At 41.1% G+C, this 19,993-nt stretch overlaps 1 protein-coding gene and 1 pseudogene across 2 annotated transcripts in view; one reads left to right on the top strand and one right to left on the bottom strand.

Annotated features, from left to right (window-relative positions):
- NPAS3 (neuronal PAS domain protein 3) overlaps positions 1–19,993 on the top strand; it is an 893,587-nt gene that overhangs the window by 846,501 nt on the left and 27,093 nt on the right. The window lies entirely within an intron of this gene.
- LOC150015910 (26S proteasome regulatory subunit 4 pseudogene) lies at positions 16,586–17,894 on the bottom strand (annotated as a pseudogene).

The following is a 19,993-nucleotide window of genomic DNA, read 5'->3' as shown; positions in this document are numbered from 1 at the left end:
TTGCAGACATTTGAAGTAGAAAATCATTGATACCCCAATCTGTGCATTATCTTTTGAGTGCACTTCAAATTCTGCCTGCCTCTCCAAGCCAATATTGGTATGGCTGGTTCTTCCTAGAGAACAGTTCATTAGTGTGCTTCAAGAATTGTTAAAATACTTTTATAAAAAATAAAAATTCAAGGAGAAAGTGGAATGCCTTGTGAGGTTAAGAAAATGGATCTCTAAAGGATTGGTATGAAGAATGAAAAAGATGTATTTAGTTTCCCTTACAAGTTCCAATATGCTAAGATTTTTATCAATGATATTGTTTTCCTGCAACAATACCTGCCTCAGGGAAGATCTGTTCTCTAGCTGTCAGGATTATACTTCTCAAAATATGCTTAAGATGATTCTGTTAAATGTGTAAAAAATAGGACACTCCACAAGGTGGAAGGATCGCTCAGAAGAACATTCCCAAGCCTTTCGTGTGTAACTGCATTTGTGTGGTAGGCATTTATTATGCTATAAACTCCATCACTGATTCTGGCCAGCTCAGATTGATTCTGCAGTAACTGTAAGTAATGAACCTTCCAGAGTCAAAAGGGGGAGAAACAGAAGTAACCAATACCCTTGTGGCTGTGGAAATACAAATTGGAGAGCTCATTTAGCCACAGCTTTTATCAGATTATGCAGCCAATACCCTACAAAGCAGGAAAATATGTGCACAGAAGAATCTACAGGCTCCTTGATCTGACTCCAGCAACTATGATGGGCAGAAACAAGGGCGATGCTTCTTGGGAAAGGAAGCGGTTTTTTTTCCCCTGAGCCTTTTCTTTCCAAACTTGTTCCCTCTCATCTTTTTTACTTTTTCCACCTAAAGTATGGGCAGACGTCCGTGTAACAGGAGCAAAAAAATATGGAGCTCTCTTCTCCTGGGGCAAAGTTAGCCATTCCTGAAGCTTAGCCCCACCCAGGGTCAGCACCGGGGACTGGATGAACCCTCAGCCAAGAAAAGTCTTCCGGGGGTTGGCTGGGGTGGGACTATCATCAGTTCAGACTTTTGTAAAGAGGAAAATCGGTTATCCTGGAGTTGGTTACTGGGCCTATTAAGAAACTAAGGTAGCCAATGAGATGAATAGCAGGAGGCACACAGAGTCAGAAGTGCCCGTGACACACCCAGCCCCACCCCCTCAACCCCCCACCCCCGCCGTAGGTGGTGACTGGAGAAAAAAGGGGTAAATGAAGAAGCCGAGACAGTAGTAATCAGTACTGCAGACAAACAGTACCACCTTATACTAGAGGTCGTTTTTCCTTAATATTCTCTAAAACTGAGCACCAAGGAAATAGGCAAGGTGTGGGAGATGCAGGAGAGCATGACTTAGGATCATGAACATCAGCAGAGCTAGAGCAGGGAAGAGAAACTTTGGGAAGCAGGAAGGAGAAGAAGATATGGAAAATGATGACATTAAAGATACATTTCACCTACTAGAGAGGCCAAGAAGGTCCTCGTTTTACTCTGGCCCAACTCCCTCCCTCTCTGCCCTCATTTTTATGGAATGCTTCTGAGCAGGGGAGGTGAAGGTGTTTGGAGGGTACAGTAGGATGGAGTCAGGCCAGCATGTTGTCTCCATGGTGATGGCATGAGCACAGGGAGGTCATGGCCTCAGTGGAATGTGGGCAGGCAATATTTTGTACCAGTACTGGACCTGTGTCCCTATAGCCATCCTGCTAAATTTTCAGAAATAAAGAGGCAAAAACAGATAATCCATCAAAGCATCCTCACTATTCATGTGTCCATATGTCCCCGTGAACAAATACCACAAATGTTTTGAGATTCTTTCCCTTTCCGTCTTAAGAATCAGAATCATAGAGCTGAAGGGTCCGGTAGATGTGGTGTTTGACCCTCATGAGGTAGGGCTGACAGAATGGACCATTTGGGGCCTCTCTAAATATACACAATTCTCTTTGGGTTATTAACAAGTGTCATGAAATGTCTTATGTAAGAAATCCAGATACAGTAGGACAAATCTATAGCTATGGGCACCCAGAGATAGCCAAATGGAGAAGCCCAGAGCCAGTTACGGGGCTCGGTACTGGGCAACAGAAGCAGGGCACCAGGCCCCAAGTGGACATTTCCAGCTCCATAGGACACCTGACAAAATCCTCTTCCCATATGTATCACTTGTTACTATTAGAAACTCACCATCAGTTACCCCTCCTAGCATCTTCTTCGACTGACTGGGCACAGAGTGAAAGAGAAGGTAAAATGTATCACAGTGTATCATGATGCAGTGTTCTGCCTTAATTCCTTTGTTTAGAAATGAGTAGGGGGTAATAATGAGTTGTAGAAAACTGGGTGTTATTTTAGCCCCACTCATAGAGAAAAACTTGCTTCTAAACTCTAGCTGATGACCCACACTTGGGCTATTTCAGTCCACTCTTTCCAGTGGTCATACTGGAATTCAAGCATATCATTTAGGAAATTATCATTGTTAAGAGGACTAAAATGCTAGTGAAATTTCAGAACTATTTTGGAGTATCTTCTATGGGTCAGAGAGAAGATATAAAAATGGTGGCTGGAGAAAAAAAAGGTAAACGAAAGAAGCTGGGGCAGTAGTAATCACTACTGCAGTTATCTGTCTTTCCAAAATAACGAGACAATTTAGTAGATGTATTTATGGCTGATTAAGACTATCACAGGGTCAGTTGGTGAACTGTATAAAAATTAACCATTAATGGAAGAATAAAATATGTATACAGAGTTTGATTCACACATATCATTGTAATCTAAACTCTCTAGAGCTATGAACTTCTGTGATAGTAATTATTCTAGCCCAATAGAACTACCAAACAGAAGTTAGTAAAAATTACTTGTAAGTTATTAAAAGCATAAAGTCATCTTTAATACAGACATTTATAAGTGGCTTTTGTAAATGTAATGACTAATATCAAAAATAATCATGTTAAAGGCATCTTTGGTGACTTGAAAGAATCTAGAGAGGCCTGTCCTTAAAATCAACAGATATAGGTTTTAATCATGGTTTTGCCATTTGGTATATATGTGATCTTGGGAAACTCATTTAGCTTCTCTGAGTCAGTTGAAAGGGAATAATAGTGCCTCTTCTGAAATATCGTAAAGTTATCATGAGGTTAGTGTAAGATGAGTGAAAATATTCTGTAAACTCTAAGTCTCTGTTAATATCTAATATTATCTTTATAGGGTTATAACTGTAAAATCCAGGATTTTAGCATTTCAGGAGATATTGCTTTAGCTTCTGTTTATCACTGGGAATTTATCTTTTCCCTATTTTATTTCTGTGCAAAAAAATTTTAATAGAAACCTCCAGATTATCCATTTTATTTCTAAAAAGGGCAAAGGGCAAAAGTATGTTCATAAAATAAGAGAAGGGAGGTATGTGGAAGTTCCCACCATGGCTCCATTCCCTCAGTGGGATCAGTGGGTTTGCTCAGGGGGAAGGATTAGGGAGTGGCCCTGAATCCAGGGCTGATGTAATCAGGCTTCACAAGAAGCTCTTAGGACTACTTGTCATTATTGCTCACTTTGGTTAATGTTAAGATTAGTTTTTTAGTATTTATAGTAGCCTATTGTAAAGCTAATATTGTATTGTTGACTGTGAACTTGGTATTGTATTGTTTATGATTGAATGTATATAGAATATATATATATATATGTATATATATATATATCCATTCTTCTTTGCATTGAAATAATCAGTTACCAGAGTCAGTAGTTAGCAATATAGAATATAAAAATAATGAATATAATAATATAGAAATAATAAAGTGAAATGATAAGCATGTTCTCTTCAGGGCCATTATGAGCCAAACTTGCTGAATATTTTCCATAGTTCAAACAGGGTGACATCTTGAAGTATCCAATTGTATTCAGAGAGTAAGTAACCCCCAGGAACAATCTTACCAATATGTACTTTGTAAAGGCAATTTCATATGGAAAGGTTTTTGAAGCATAAGGGAGAACGGTGCAGTTTTAGGCAGCTCAGATGGATCAAAATAGTAACCGAGAGTGGCAGAGATACAGGCTGGTGGATGAAAGAGACTGAACTTGGAGGAACACCAGACTTGCATTTTAGATGTGTACACCTCATCTCTCTTAGCCTCCAGTTCCTCATTTTTTAAATGGACATACTAATACCTGCTCTATGTACTGAGAGGCTGTTGTAAGGATCAAAAGAAATAAAGTTAAGGACTCTGTGAGCTCTCATGCTGTAGGTGGATGGGAAGTGTCCAAGCAGTCAGTCGGCATTTGAGTGCCTCCCATGGTCTGTGTCTCTCTTTCATTTCATGACACGAAAGTGAGAGACACATTCTGTGCCTCTAAGGAGAAAAAGAGACAGTTACCAGGGCGGAACAGCCTATGATGGGACATACCTAGTGCTGATTAGGTGGCAAAAACAATAGTCAGAATTCAAAGCAGGTAAGGATGGTTTTGGGCTACAGTGGCTATAGAAGAGTAAAAGGGATTTGACATAGACCTTAAAGAAAGGATATTATGTTCACTGATGGAGTGGTACAGGGAAGGACTTCCTGGCCTGAGAGACAGTGTGAGCAAAGGTGTGGAGAAGGGAAGCACAAGGCAGATGCAGGAGATGGTGTGCAAAGCTTTGGGAGTGTAGGGAGGAAAGCTATCCAAGATGAGGTTGTGAAGGTTGGGACTAACTTGTCACAAGACTTTCATGAAAGCTAAGTGGTCTAGTTTGCCTGAGTTTTATTCCAAAATCAGTCAAAGTTCTTGACTAGTAAGAGTAACAATAATAATGTTTCATACATCAACATGGTGCTACACATTCTCCGGGTATTTTGAAATGCGCTGCCTTATTTGGTTCTTTCGGCAATTCTGTAAGATAGAGATGGCAAGGATGATCGTGGCCACTTCACACGCAGGAAACAGGGGCTAGGAGAGGTCATGTGGTTGCTCCAAATTTACATAAGTTGATGATGTGGATCATATCACTACCGGTCTGTTTTCCTAAGTTAAAGATATTTAGGAAGATGAATCTGGGAACAAAATGCAGGACAGGCCAAAGAGGGAAAAATAAGAGAAGCCAGTTAGGAAGCTGCCCCCCAAGTTGGCCAAAAGTAAGATTTCAACAGTCTGCGTTAGTGTACTGCTCTCAGAATGGCTATAGCACCAGTAGTAAGAGACAGTCTCAAGGAAGAATTTACAAGCCTGGATGATTGACTGGATCTGCGACGTGAGAGGCAGAGGATCAAAGAGGAGTCCAAGAGAAGTGATGCACTAAATAATTCTAACTCTAACCTCTGATGAAGTTGATAGAAGGGTTATTAAAAATAAAGAGAGGTCCAAGATTCAAGACTGACTAACTAGCTTTGCCCTAGCCTCACCAACATTCATTCTTTACCGTCATCCAGACAGGCTACTGGCTAGTCCTTGTATTCACCCTCCTGTTATCGCCCTGATCACACTCAAATTAGGTATAGAGTAGTGGACTGTGTGCTCCCTAGTACTTGTGGTAGCCTCAATGACTGGCACAGAGCAGTGCCTGATAAAGATTTATCAAACATTGGTCAACTGAATGAATGAATGCATGTGAGAGTGAATGAATGAATGCCCTCAAAATTTTCTCCCTAAAAGTCAGGTCAAGCCATATAATATTTTCTTGAAAAGTCCTCAGTGGGCTCCTCTTTGTCTGTAAAATAAAGTCACAATTCCTAGGTAGAGCATCATAGTGTTCCACAACCTAGCCAGCTCTGCTGGTCCCGGTATTTCCACCCCTTCTCCTCTGCTCTCTGCACTCCTCAAAAGTGCTAAATACAAAAAGCTGTTTGTCTCTGTGTTCTTACTTATAATAGTTCTTCAACCGAAATGACAATTAAATTATACTCGTCCATAAAAATTCAACTCAAATCCTGCTTCCTCCATGATCACCTCTCCACTGTGCTTCATCTGGACAGTTCTCGCCGTTCTCCCCTGCCCTTTGCACTTACAGGTGTCATTGAGGGCTGCCTCACAGAGCCGTCTCCATGGCAAGTTGAACTGTCTGAGGCCTGGCAGAGTGATGGCACCTAGCAAGGTTTTGGATGAGGGAAGATAAAGAAAAATGGCAAAAACTGCTTAGGGAAGAAGGTGATGAACTTAAGTTTCATGTTCTCTTATAAAAGTTACCTCTTTTCTACAAATTTCTCTCAATGAAAAGCAAAATTCATTTAAACATTTCATATTCTTACAAAGAAACTGCTTCCCTTTCTCTGCCTGCTAAGATGTAGGGTAGTTTTACTTAATATCCAGGTTTTTGGTTTTTATTCTTTTTAATTCCTTACTCAGTGGAAAAAGCCCACTCAATCAAAAGGTAGAAACTGACATCTTTTAGATTGACAGATGCCAAGGGACACTACCATCTAATTTCCTTGTTCATTAATTTGAAGGTAATTTCCTGGTAACCCAGGCTTCCAAAAATGTATTTTAAGTGGCATACTGGTAAAACAAAATTAATTTCTCTGCGTTAAACTTGCCAGCTTTTGAATTAATTGCATGAGCATAACAATCAATTAATAAATTCTAAGCAAACAAGGGAAAATTGGTCAATTAAAAATGACAAAATTGATTCCAAGGGTAGATAAACCTAAAGATTGTCAAAATGTTCACTTTGAACTTTGGATATCCTGCCTCTGTACAATGTAGCTCCCACTTTTCACATAGCATTCAAATTGCTGAAGCTTTATTATAATTTCCTATAAATAAATTACAACCTAAGCCTTCTTCGCTACTTTGGTAGGATTAAGGAGATCAAACATAAACAGCAGTCCTCCCGTAGCTACTAGGAGAAGGTCAATGCTTTGTGAAAGCATGCTGAAGTGTTTTTGAAAGGGAAGCCTTTGCAAAGTAGACTGTTGTTCTCTAAACATTTGCCAGTAGTCTGCCAGTAGGAACTTCAATATATTGCCTTCCTTTCTCCTGATCATAAATACAGATGTCTTCCAGAGACCAGGTGAAGTGGGGAGTGGCAGGGGCTAGGGCTAGTACTTGCCTTCACAGGGCATTCAAATTGAACCTCCTTAAACATGGCACAGTTCACTTTCATATCTGAATGTGGTCTGGGATACATGGATTTAGCCTCCTGGCCTGGATTTTGAAAAGATGGATGCTTTAGAAATGACATCTAATGGAAGTATGTGAAGAATAGAATTTATCTTGTGAAAGTCTCTACAGGTTGCATAGGTTTTATAACTGTGCATTGTTATTACTGTTGTTTATCTGGCCTGCTATATTTGTCATTAGTCCTAACTCAACAGTGTGTTCTGTCAGAAAAAAAAAACCAATGTCATCTCAGACATGGACTAAAAAAATCAGGGATTGGAGCATGCACATCATTAATTTCCCCCATTTAGCAATGGCATATATCATAACATATACGTATAAAATTATTGAAACTATACTTTAGCAAATAGAAGATCTCTGAATAAAGTATGAAAAAAATGAGACTAAAGAAGTACATTTAAACATCTATGTCCTACTTAATCTTCACTTCAATGTTGACAATTTTTCATTCTTGATATAACCAAAACAAAACCCACCTGTCAAAACATTTTGCCATCCATGAGCCCTTACCATCTCAGGAAGTGTCACCAACCTTTATCCTGGGGCTCTGGCCAAAAGCTTAGGAGTGTCCTTTGAGACCACCCTTTACCTCAGACCCCAATCAGCCAAATTCTATCAACTCTACCTCAAAGTGTATCCACAGCTCAGCTGCTTCCCCTCATTTCCTCCTGGGCTACCTTCGTCTCTCCCATCTGGACCTCTGCAGGAGCCTCCTACTCGGCCTCCCTACTTCCACTCAGGCCCCCAGAGCAACCCTTTACAACAGCAAGAAACATCAGATCTCTCTTCTCCTTTGTCCAACCTTTTCATCACTGTAACCCCAGAGCCTCGACCAGTACCAGGCAATACATTAATCTCAAGGATACTTTTTGAATGAATGAAATCATGTACTAGTTTAGATGAAGTACACAAAATGCTGCAGGAACATTTGAGCATTCGAGAAGCATTATCTGACCAGGTAGAAATGAGGAAAGAGAAGACACCTGCTTCTGAATCTGAGTAATTCATGCATCTGCCAGTCTACTCCTCGCCTCATTTCTCCCTCAAAGCATGATGGAGAAGGAGGTGTTGTGAGGGAGTGAGGTAAGTCTACCCAGACCGCCTAAGGCTTATCGTTTGTTCAGGGTTAAGTCTGCCCAAACCGAAGTAAGAATAAAAAAGTCAAGTGCTGGTGTCGGTTCATTTAAATACTTGTGCTCTTACTTAGCAGTCATGATAACAGAAGTCACTCCAAGAACCAAAAGAATCATTACTTGTTTTGCTAAAATCCTCCTCAAAATAGCACGAGACGTGATATTTCAGCACTAATGAGGTTGCGCCTGAAGAAGTGTGATTTTAATTGTGATAGATTTAGAGAATCCATTGCAAAACTGCAGGAGAACAGCATGCTCTTCCCAGTTCCAGGGAAAGTGCATTAATATCCCATGTTTTTGTTTTATTTAGTCTGTGCTGGCTGTGTGGAGAATCACCTAAGGTAATGAAAGAGCTAGTAGGGACAACATCAAATAGAACTCTATAAAGAAACTTTATTTCCTCCTCCTACACTTTGACTTGAGCCTGCACAACAGAGGAATATTTGTCTTGAGTTGCCTTACAAGATACTGAATTGGTTTGCTTTGCCACTGATGGTTCTGATTCTGACACAACCTTTCCCCTCCCTCCCATCCTTCAAAGGTTGCAAGTCACCACTTCAGTGCACTGGCTCACTAAGCCTTTTCACTGGCAGGTGGAGGAAAGGAGTTTCTGCAGAGTCTTGCTTCACTCTAAAGGCCAGTCTGGGCTGGGTATGGAAGCTCCTGGTGGAAGTCGGCATATGAGCAGTGTCGCTGATTACTTCATTAGAACCCTGTGCACTTCAAGAGCCATATGCTTTCAAGTTTCTCTAAATGGTATTAGGGGAAAAATATCCTCAGGCATTATTTTTAAAGGGGACTTCAAACGTTCCCCAAGAAAAAAAAAAAAAGTATAGCACATTTGAACTCCAGGGGATTGCAGGAGAAATCTTACTTAACAAGGCTGTGAAAAGGAGCAATCTTTTCAGTTTCAGGGTAAAGTAAGTGTTGGTTATAATCAGGGATAAATTTGAAATGTGGACGCAGAAAGATGCAGGAAGTCTCCAAATCCTTGAACCATTACCATAAAAATGGCAAAACAATGATGATGACTTAAGGAAGGAAAATTTTTTTAAAATATAGTTTTCATTGTTATATACAATGGAATAAAAAGACCTGAACACTCACCCCATATCTTGCACCATGCAAACGTCTGCAAGTCTTTCCCATTTGCTGCCACATAGGAGACACTTCTAAAATGATTTCCCTCTTGTGTTACACAGACTCAAACTTATATTTTAAAAACCTAGGAAGCAAGACTACAGGTAGGAGTAAAGCTATGTATTTTGAGTTTCCCTGCAGAGGTCAAATCAAAGAGACACTGCTTCAAGTTTAAACCCTCCTTTTCTAAACAGATTGCAACCCGATCTCATTTAATGCATTGATGTCTGGTTTCTTAGGCATTATAGTTGCAGTATTACATATCAAAAGGGCTCTTGAGAAATTCCCTCGAATTGATAATTCTAATTTCTTATGTATAACTATTCTGCATTCACTCGGAGGACAGCTACATTGTATGCTAAACCATGAATCTGAGAAATTGGTCCATTTGTATGTAGGTTTGTATTAAATTGAGATGCTCTCTCTTTTTTCCCTTGTTTGTTCCCACACTTGAGTTCCTGGTGTCAGTTTGTATTTGGCTTCTTGAGCATATTAAAGTTTTTCTACTGCTTATGATGTTCTTGCCAAGAGCACACTTGCAGCAATCTGCACTAGAACAGTCTTTGTGCCAATTACTTCAAAAAGTATTCTTTAAAATAAAAAGAGGGAGGGGGATTTTTTTTTTAAGAGAACTTTCAGGTTATAGTGTGGTGGCTTCAATTTTAATTTTTTAGTCAGTCTTTCTGAAACAATGACTTAGAGGCTTTGGATTGTGCATCTTTGGGTTGTTTTTTTCTTTTCTCTTCTCAAAATGGAAGTCCTGATAAAGACATACAAGTAGCAGGGGGGATCTGTATGCAGGGAACTGCTGTCACTGCTGATACCACACCCTCATCCATTTAAACAGCTTTGGAAAGGAAACTGCTAGAAGCTTGTTAAAGAGTTTCCAAATGTGTGACTGTAAATGACTCTCTCTAATCATGGCTGAATAAACCAAACGCAGCAAATGAGCTGGTGACGCGCACAAAAGTCATATGAGTGTTTTGAATTGCATATGCTGAATGGATAATAACGCATGTCAGTGCCACGGGGTCTTTTGAAGGTTACAATCTTAAGTTTGATTGAGTCATTTATATAGATTCGAACACATTTGGGAAGACAGAAGAGGAAAGTGAAAGGGTGTACACCCTCTGCAATGCACTCCTGAATAGCAGAAGAGGCACCGGGCAAGAGATTAGGAGACCTCACTTTTCTGCCAGCGTCTGCGGGCACCGGCCTTCGCCCCCACGCCTGTTACTGGGGAGGGCCGCACCGGGGAGTCTGCAAGGGCCCTCCAGCTCTGCATGCGGTCTTTCTAGGATGCTGAACACAAAGAGGTCTTGGCACGGGCGTGGATTCATTCACTTCACAAAACGTGAGGAGTTTTGAGAGGCATGTCATTACTAGGAATTACTCTCGTTAAGGATGAAATATAGGATTGAATTAAGCAGCCTTATAAAATACTAGCTACAGAGTTTGGAGGACAGGTTAAGAAATATTTAAGAAAAATGTCCTGTGCTAATCAATGCTAAACACATAACATCTGGGCGTTGCAAAGAATGGAAACCAAGATAACCGAGGGGGAAGGTTATCGAGGCTTCGGGCTTTGATGATGGGTCAAGGCTTCATGTTCAAATATCGGATTTAATAGACTCTACACTGAGGAAAGGTCTCCGAGGCCATGTAGTTAGGCCCACTCACTTTCCCAATGAGAAAATCAATGCAGAGAAAGGAGGTCCAGCACAGAAATACACATTGCCCAGGTGTGCCAGGAAAACTGAGGAACCTGGGCTCTAGTCTGTGTTCCTCATTTCATGCATGTATTTGGGGCTAAAGGGCCCAGCTTCAAAGAACTCTGTTTTGTCCTTACTTTAGAGTCCCAGATACATAGTGTAGCCTCCTGGGAAGTGGTCCTCTTTTGGTTTGATCCCTAAAGGAATTTTATGTCTAAATATGAGGAATAATGGGGCTTTTTTTTTTTTTTCAAAATATGTATTACCTATTGGTTTGCTTTAAAATTATTCCTCTGAAATATGATTGTTAATATTTGTATATTTCCCCTTTAAGGGGATGGCTGCTTTAAAAAATTTTTCAACTTTTGAAACAGCAGAGTTGCCCTTCCACAAGGACCAAGGTTTTTCCATCTACATGGATAATTGTCTTTAATGCATCCTCTGTGACTAAGAAGAGAGGCGTAGCTGACTCCCACACATGAGAGATATTACTCTAAAGGGTTTCCTTTGTTACTGACACACAATCATTTATTCTCTTGCAGACCTTCAGGTTGGGTGGAAGGGATAGGGAAAGGCTGCCTTAACGTTGTCTGTGGACAGCAGAGAGCTCTCCAGAATGGCTGTCTTCATGCAGCAGTCTTCGGACATGCATTGAAGTTCAGAGAGTGTATAACTTCTAGCAAACTTGAGAAACAAAGGTTCAGGAGACTAGCAAAACTAGTTGTTAAACTAAAGAAACTTAAGTAAACCACACATTCAACAACTGTGTTAGGCAAGGATAAGGAATAGAAAACATTTGATTTCTATTATATCTTCCCTAATAAGACCTTATGGGTCCTGAAGAAAATATAATATATGGTGTAGTGTTTCTGGGGGGTGAGATGGGAGCCAGTTTCTATTTCTTACCTGGCATGGGACTAGCTCTGAATTTAAAAAAAAAAAAATTGTCAGGGAATACAGTTGCAGTCTGTTATATTAAGAACTACCTCTCTGCCCTCAAGACAGTGGCCCTAAGCCGCAAAGGGCATCTAGGGATCATGAGGGTGATACCTCCTCCTCCACATCAAGTGATAGAGGAATAAAAAGTTGCCCTCCACAGAGGTACAACGGTCCTCTGTCCTTCTCTAGGAGACTTTATTAAAGTAACTGAATCAAACAAAATTTGATCAGATGTGTATAGTTCAACCTTCTTGCTTTGCCCCTTAACAATTTATTGAGGGGTTTTTACCCATGGTCCTGTTTTATTAAATGATATTTGAAGTGTTCCACTCTCTGAGAAAAAGCGGTTTATATCTTTGGCATACATTTACATAATCTCATTAAGGAAATCTCTCCAGCTTGGTTACACTATCCCAATAAAAAAAAAAAATCTTATCTTTGGTAGAAGAAAGATTACTTTCTCCAAAGGGAGCAGGAAACAAACATGGAGTCCAGACACACTTTGACAAGCTAAGGCTATAATTGTAGTTATATTTTTATGTTATGTATTTGAAGTTTGTTAACAGAGATGGATGAGAAGTAACTGTTATGTTTGGGGGATACAGTCATGTAAGAATAGAATGCTGTAGCTAATATATTTTAAATGCAGGTTTTAAAAATAATTTTTTATTTGTTGCCTTAGAAAATGTTTCTATATTAAACAAAAAACAAAAACAGGGTGATAAATTACCAGCAATCTCTCAGCTTTCCACCGGAGCCATCAAATGAAGGGTTAACCTCTCAGGATTCCTCTGAATTAATCAGGAGCTGAGCTAGGGGCCGAATGGGCAGGGGGAGGGGATGGGCGGAGCTCCACCTTCCTCAAGAGGCTAGCAGCACCACAGTGCAGCCCACTGGGGCATGGCCACTGGGAGAAGCAGGCCATTGCACAAATAAAGGAGCTTTCCGGGTTGCTCCCTCAGACACGGGAAACACAGCCCCGATCCCACATCAGCCCAGGGTTCCTGCTTATCATGCTCGATCTTCCAGTTCCAAAGAATGGACACAATGGGTTATGTTCTATAAAGCAGGGTTTGTTTTTTTTCAGTCCAGAATGAAATGTAAATGTATATTCATCTTTCTCTGCTCATTTAAGAGGCGGTCTGGGACGAACTCCTGGGTCATCTTTATTCATTCATTCAGCTCTCTAGAGAAAGAGGAAGCTGCAGGTGGATGGGCTATATGACCAGCCCTTAAAGCCAGACTTCAAAGATGGCCCCGTATTGACCTCCCAAGCACTTGCAGCACTTGGTGAAATGCAGATTCCCAGGGCTCTCCTTCAATTTAAAGTATATGAAGTTTGGGGGGTGGGACCTGGGAATCTACATTATCAATAAGCTCACCGGGTGATTCTTGTGCACGTTGAAATCTAAAAACCACTAACCCTAGAGTTGTTTTTGTTTAAAATACATCCCTAATATCAGCCTCAAGTGTTTTAAGCTTTCCCATTAAAGAACAAGTTATGTTTTCCCTCGTGTACCAGTCCATTTCGTTGTTTCAGTTGTCTGTGTACTGGGCCTAGCCAGTGGACTTCATCTACAAGAGGAGGAACGCCCACACTCATGCTGTGGGGGGGGGTCTGTTTTCTTTCAGGACCTTAGTGTCTCAGTGACAGAAATTAGCCCCTGGCTTCCTTCCTTCCTTCCTCTGCCTTCCATGGAATAACCTCACTTACAGCTGCAGGTCTCTCCACTTCCTGAAGGGTCACTGAGTCTTTCAGGAACCAGACCAAGCATTCAAACCAAATAGAAGATCAGGAGTCCTTGGAAATTAACACTTTGTATTTAATTGTAGTCTTTTTATCCAAAAGGACTGACTTCTGCCAGGGTTCCTCTTTTTTAACTTTGGCCAGGAAGCTTCCCCAGAGCCTTGTCTTCTCCACTACCAGACTGGCCTTAGACCAAGCCTTTCTGAGACCCTGAGACCCTTTCCTTTCTTCTTCCTGCTGGTCTTGTTTCCATAAGTGCTGACTCCTGCCCCCATCAATCCAACCCAGTATTTTAGGTCCCTGACCTTAGGGGCAAACTCCTAGAAAGACTGCCACTTCCGTACCCTGTAAGAGATCTATACCGCCACCCACTCCCAGCCAAACTTCATTTCCCCCTGAACCTCACCTCCCCCTAATCTCACCTTTGCTTTAAGAAGTCAACCTTCCCCTCTTTTGTCACTTTTGCATGCCCTGTTGCTGAAGTCCCAATGTGAATTATGACAAAGTCTACTAGAATAGAGTCCGTTTCTAAAAATAAAATCTGAGGTTCCGAAAAGGAAAGGGAAATGGCATGCCACTGTCCTCCTGCCCCTTAGAGGGCTCTTCAGTAAGGAGCCCTTCTCTCCATAGCGCTTGCCTCTATGGACACATGCTTGGTCTCAGCTCTTCTCCCCACGCCCACCTCTCCACACTTCCCTACCCCGAAAGCCTTGTGCAAAGACCTAGGCAGCAGGAGTCAGACAGACAGGGACAAATAGCAGATTCTGCAACCTATGAATGAAAATGGTCTAAATCTGGGAAAACCCACTCCCTGAAAAATTGTGTGAAGTAATTCACATGAGATTGATATTCTCATGCTAGTTTAGATTAAATTGTTTTATTCTGTAGGCTGCATGTTTAAGTTCGGAAGACCTCCATAAACCCTTATCTTTTAGCAGGCAGTGGGCCGCCTCAAAGCCCCCATCACTTAAAAATAATTAGCTGATTCTCTCACCTGAACTAGTGATTTGATGATCCATAGGCTAAACCAGACTTCCACCAGGGAATAAAAAAGACCAGAATGCCAGAAGAAAGCGTAGTTCTTACAGTAAATTTAGATTCCCATACAGACAAGTGAAAATCTCTGAAGATGCCCTGAACCCAGGGAATACCTAGTTTTTTCATTCCTGCTGCCTTTTTGGTCCACTGTTTGCTGAGCCCTATACTTTACATTCTATGTGGAAAATAATGCACATGATACTTAGCACATGCTTTAGAGAAAGAAAACATTCATATTCCTCATACTGACAGTTATTCCTAAAAGATGGAGAATAGCTTCCAGATGTATTTTTCCGTCATGGACTTTCCTCCTTTGAGCATTGACATAGGGGAGGTTTTATCAAGGTCTTTGTAATGGGCTTGTTTTTGAGAAGATATTAGTGGAGCACATCTAAGTGTTTAGCACCAACAGACAACTGAAAGGAGCATATGGCAGGAAGAGAAATAGATGTTTGTCCAAGAAACATGGCTTGTTAACACTCCCACACTCATCCTAAACATCCTAAACTCTGTGGACATGGTCTTCTTAGAGCATCACACACATCCACTCATATCAAAGGAGAAGAATAAAAGTCAAACAATGATTTCTTCAGTGTGGGACTGATGAGTAATGCTATTTGGACCTTTGTATCAAAGATGGTAATATTTCAACTAAAAAGTCCTGTGCATTCTGCTTCACTGGGGCTGGCATCTGGGCAGCGCTGTGTAAAGGGTTTAGAAAAATATAGGCTTTAGCATTTTTGTGCAGCTCTTTATGATAAGACAAGAGCAATAAAAGGGATTTCAGTGAGGATTGAGCTTTTATACAGAATTGAGCTCAGGGGCACAGAGCCTCCTAGTCCAGAAATCGCTTTTGAAGAATGTGTGTAGATCGGATTTAAGACCAGACTAAGATGAGCCTTTCAAGCACAGAGGCAGTTTTTCCCTGGTATTGGCCAAAACCAAAGCATTCTTCCAGCTCACCTATGACCCATAAAAACCCTACTGATTAATTCTTGAAGTATTCTCTGCATTTATTAACTTGCAGCTGTGCTCAAACTCCCGCCCTACCATGGAGAAGAGGGGTAGGGTAGCACTGTGGCATGGTAAGAGCCACTCTCTTGAGCATTAGGTTGTAGAATTCTCTAGAACTTAGTGAGACCCTAAGTATCATTGCCTGCTTCTTAGCCTCCATTTTGTATCTGAGGAAATGCTGCGGTAGACAAAGGATTTGCCAGAGTTGCCAGAAGCAGGACTGAAATCAGATGTTCGGTTTCCCAATTCAATGCTATTTCTACTCCACAATATTCCTTTCATCTTAAAGCTACTATGTTATTTTTATAGTTTTAATGGTTCTTGACATAATATTAGTATTTGGGCTTATACATTTGTATTAAAAATCATTTCCCATTCACTTACTTAACTTTATAAGGAGTCATCCCATTCTTTGGGATGTTACCATTGGGACTGGCAACAACATGGCAAGTTCAGCATTTATATCAGAATGGAATTGTGGGTGGAGAAAAGGGGGCCTCAGAGCTTTGAGAAATTTCCTTTTTCTTTTTCTTTTTTCTTTTTTTCTTTTGTTTTCTTTTCTTTTCTTTTTTCTTTTTTTTTTTTTTTTTTTTTGAGAAAGAGCACACTTTATTGGGAAGGGAGCCCTGCATGATGGGCACCCTACACATGACTCTCAGAAAGGTGCACAGTGCACAGGACGTGCTGCTAATGGAGACCAACTGGAATGGGGCTCCTCTGGGCAACTTCCCCAACCTCCTCCCTCCAAGTGGTTGGGCACTCCCAACCATTTTCTTGAAGTTTGCTAGAGATAGAGCCCCTCAGGGGTGCCTTCTTGTTTTTTATAAAGAGCATTTTCTTTAGGTTTTTTGAAGTCTTCATTTGTTACTTTCATTCTACATTCTCTCAAGGCCATCAGACCAGCTTCTGTACAGATTGCCCTGATGTCAGCACCAGAGAGGTCATCCTTTGCCATGATCAAGTCATCTAATGTCACATCACCAGCCAGAGTCATCCTCTTGTATGGATCTGAAAGATGTGTTTCTTGGTCTTTTCATCAGGCAGGGGGAACTGGATCTTCCTGTCAATACGGCCTGTCTGATAAGTGCCAGGTCCAAAGTTTCTATTCAGTTTGTGGCCATGATAACTTTTACATCCCCTCTTGAATCAAATCCATCCCACTGGTTCAGCAGTTCCAGCATCATTCACTGAATTTCTCTCAGCCCTGGAATTTGAGTCATATCTTTTAGTCCCAAGGGCATCAGTTTCATCAATAAACACAATGGATGGTGCATGCTCTTCAGCAACTCGAAACAATTCCCGAATGAGTTTGGGCCCATCCTCGAGGTACTTCTGAAAAAGTTCAGAGCCAACCACTCTCAAGAAAGTGGCTGAGGTCTGGTTTCCTACTGCTTTGGCTAATAAGGTTTTACCTGTGCCAGGTGGACTGTAGAGAATGACCCCCTTAGGGGACTTTATACCCATCTCTTCATAATATTCAGGAACAGTCAGAGGAAGTTCCATAGATTCCTTAATTTCCTGGATTTGGTTGTCCAGCCCCCCGATGTCAGCATACGTCTCCTGCGGGGCCTTTTCCACCTTCACCACTGTGATCAAGGGATCCGCATCATCCATCAGCACCCCTGTCACGGCATGCACCTTGTGGTTGAGCAGGACGGAGCAGCCTGGTTCCGGCAGGTCCTTGTCCACAAATGAAAGAATACTGACATAGTGTTCTGAGCCCACAGATGTAGACACAATGGTGTGACTGTCAATTATCTCTTCCAAGGTTCCTACCGACATAGGGGTCCCCCTCAGATCATCCACCTTTGATTGTTCTTCCTCTTGCTTTTCTGCTAACAGCTTTATTTGTTCCTGATTTCTATTGAATTCTTCCTCCATGAGAAGATAGTCTTTAATTCTAACTTCAATAATTTTAACCAGCACTGAGCGGGAGGGGTCACCAGTGGCAGTTTGCTGGCAGCATCTGGTCCCTTTGTTTTCTTCTTTTTCCCCACTCTAGTTGGCACAGGAGGTTCATATTTCTTTTTCTTGTCCTTGTCATCCTTCTAGCCACCTCCAGGACCGTGACCACAACTCTGACTTTGACCCATCTTGACTTGGCTGCTGGAGCCGTCATTGCTGGAAGTGCATTTGCCAAGAAATTTCCATTTTTTAAACCAACATAATTATTATAGAGCAAGTGAACCTCAATTTAGGGGAAAAGATAAGTTGCCTTAGGCTTCAGATACTTAAAGGGGGGTAACTATCTTTGGTGTTCTTCCCACAGCTCTCTGTTTTCTCCATTGGTAATGCCATTGGATTTCCAGGTTTTAACTATCGCTTTCATAATTTTGCATTCGGTATGAATATGCACATAAAATGCATACAAGGATAAAGTTGAAGTGACAAGCAAGACCTAGAAACCTGGATTCTAGGCTCTTTCTTTGCCATTTCCAAGCCAGATGACCCTACACAGGGAATGAACTTTCCAGAACCTCTTTCCTCACCTAAAAAATGAAAGGGAGAAGGACCTAAAATAGATCCTCCAAAATTTTCTTCCAAATAGTATTATTTTAAAGGATAGTAAAATTTCATAATTCACTACCAGGATTATGGTCAAGATTAAATTAATAATTACTCCTTATCTTTATTATTCTGTTGATATTTTTAAAGGCGAATAGAATCATAACAAATTTTGCATATTTCTTTACCATTTAGAAAGTGTTCACCTCCGTTATGTCCTTTAGTTTTTATAACAGAACCGCAGAATAGCTATTATCCCCATTTCACAGAAAATGAAACTGAGAAGCAGAGAGATTAGGTGACTTTCCCAGGGTAACAAAATCAGAAAATGACAAATCTAGATCCCTACTGGACCCAGCTTTGACCCCCAGTGACACCTCAATGGCCAAAGGCAAAGCTGGAGAGAGAGGCGGGTAGATCTGACAGGCACAAAGCTCAGCCCCGTAGCCTGTCTGCCTCCCCAAAATGCTTTCTAGCCCAGATACCTATAAATCATTTTAGAATAGAATACCAAGCAGGGATTTACTTAGCATATCATTTCTGGGTGTGTATTTTCCTGAGCATTTATAGATCTGTGTTTTTCCAAGAAGCTGAGTGTTCCTGGTAATACAAGACAGATAATGATAAATGAGCATGTACATAAGTCTAGCTGGGAAGAGGACCAGGAACTGTTAACACCCCTCCTGTGAAGTTAATCTAGTTTCTTCTAGCTATTTCTTTATTAGTTAATGAGGTCTTGAAAAAAAAAAATTGACTATGATGGTGTTTTAGCATCCTTGCCTTTAGGTACATTTTCAAATATTCATAAAGTTGCTCATCTGACCAAAGCTTGAAGCAAAAATGCATTAAGTCTGAATTCAGTTAACTTCAAATGTGGGTGGTCGAAAAACTACTCCTGAAATAACCTAAGGAATCCTCCTCATTGGCGTTTCCAGATGAGCAGCTCTGGGCGCAAAGGTAAAGGGGAACATGGAAGAGGTGTGAATCCCAACAGCCAGGACTCCGAGGACAGACTCAGGCTTTGATCCTGACTCCTGACTGACAGCAGTGTGGCTTGCTTTGGGAAAACTGAATAACTTAAGGGAAACAAAAACAAAATGAAAGAGGAATTCCCAGTCAAGCCCCTAGGAAGGAAAGCAGATGCTAGATCTTACTGCTCCTGGGAGGCGAGAGACCTGCTTCCCACTTCAGTTTCTTATGGCAAGGAGGGAAAAGAAAAATCTCAAACGATGGTTTGGTGCTCAGAGATGCACTTGGAAAGGCTAACCAAACATAGACACTTGGTTGGCTACTAAAGCAAGCTCCAGGGTCCAGTGAATTACAGCAATTATCTCTACAGCCTGGTTTTAGAGGGTCCCCCACACTGTTTCTAGGAATGCAGCAAGAACACACACCCACACATAATTCTCTTCACCCCCCCCCAACATATAGCCCACTTCCATCACCTCAAAGCAGAGCCACAGAAATGCTTCCCTCTTCCCACATTTTCGTGATTCTGTTTCCCCAAAACAGCATGTAATGAAGTTAGCACAATGGCTCTTCTTCTACATGCAGTTTAGAAGCACAGGAACTTTTTCCAAAGACATCTTTTGTTTCATTTTGGGTAGTCTGGACTATCTAGTGTATACTTCGGCTAAGAAACTGAAAATTAGAGCCCAATATTCTCCTTCCTTTTTGTGTACAAGTA

The sequence above is a fragment of the Furipterus horrens genome, unplaced genomic scaffold (assembly GCF_987537825.1).
Source record: "Furipterus horrens unplaced genomic scaffold, mFurHor1.1.pri manual_scaffold_3, whole genome shotgun sequence".
Lineage (NCBI taxonomy): Eukaryota > Metazoa > Chordata > Mammalia > Chiroptera > Furipteridae > Furipterus > Furipterus horrens.
Note: the sequence above shows the minus strand (reverse complement) of the source record. Positions and strands in the feature narration are given on the sequence as shown.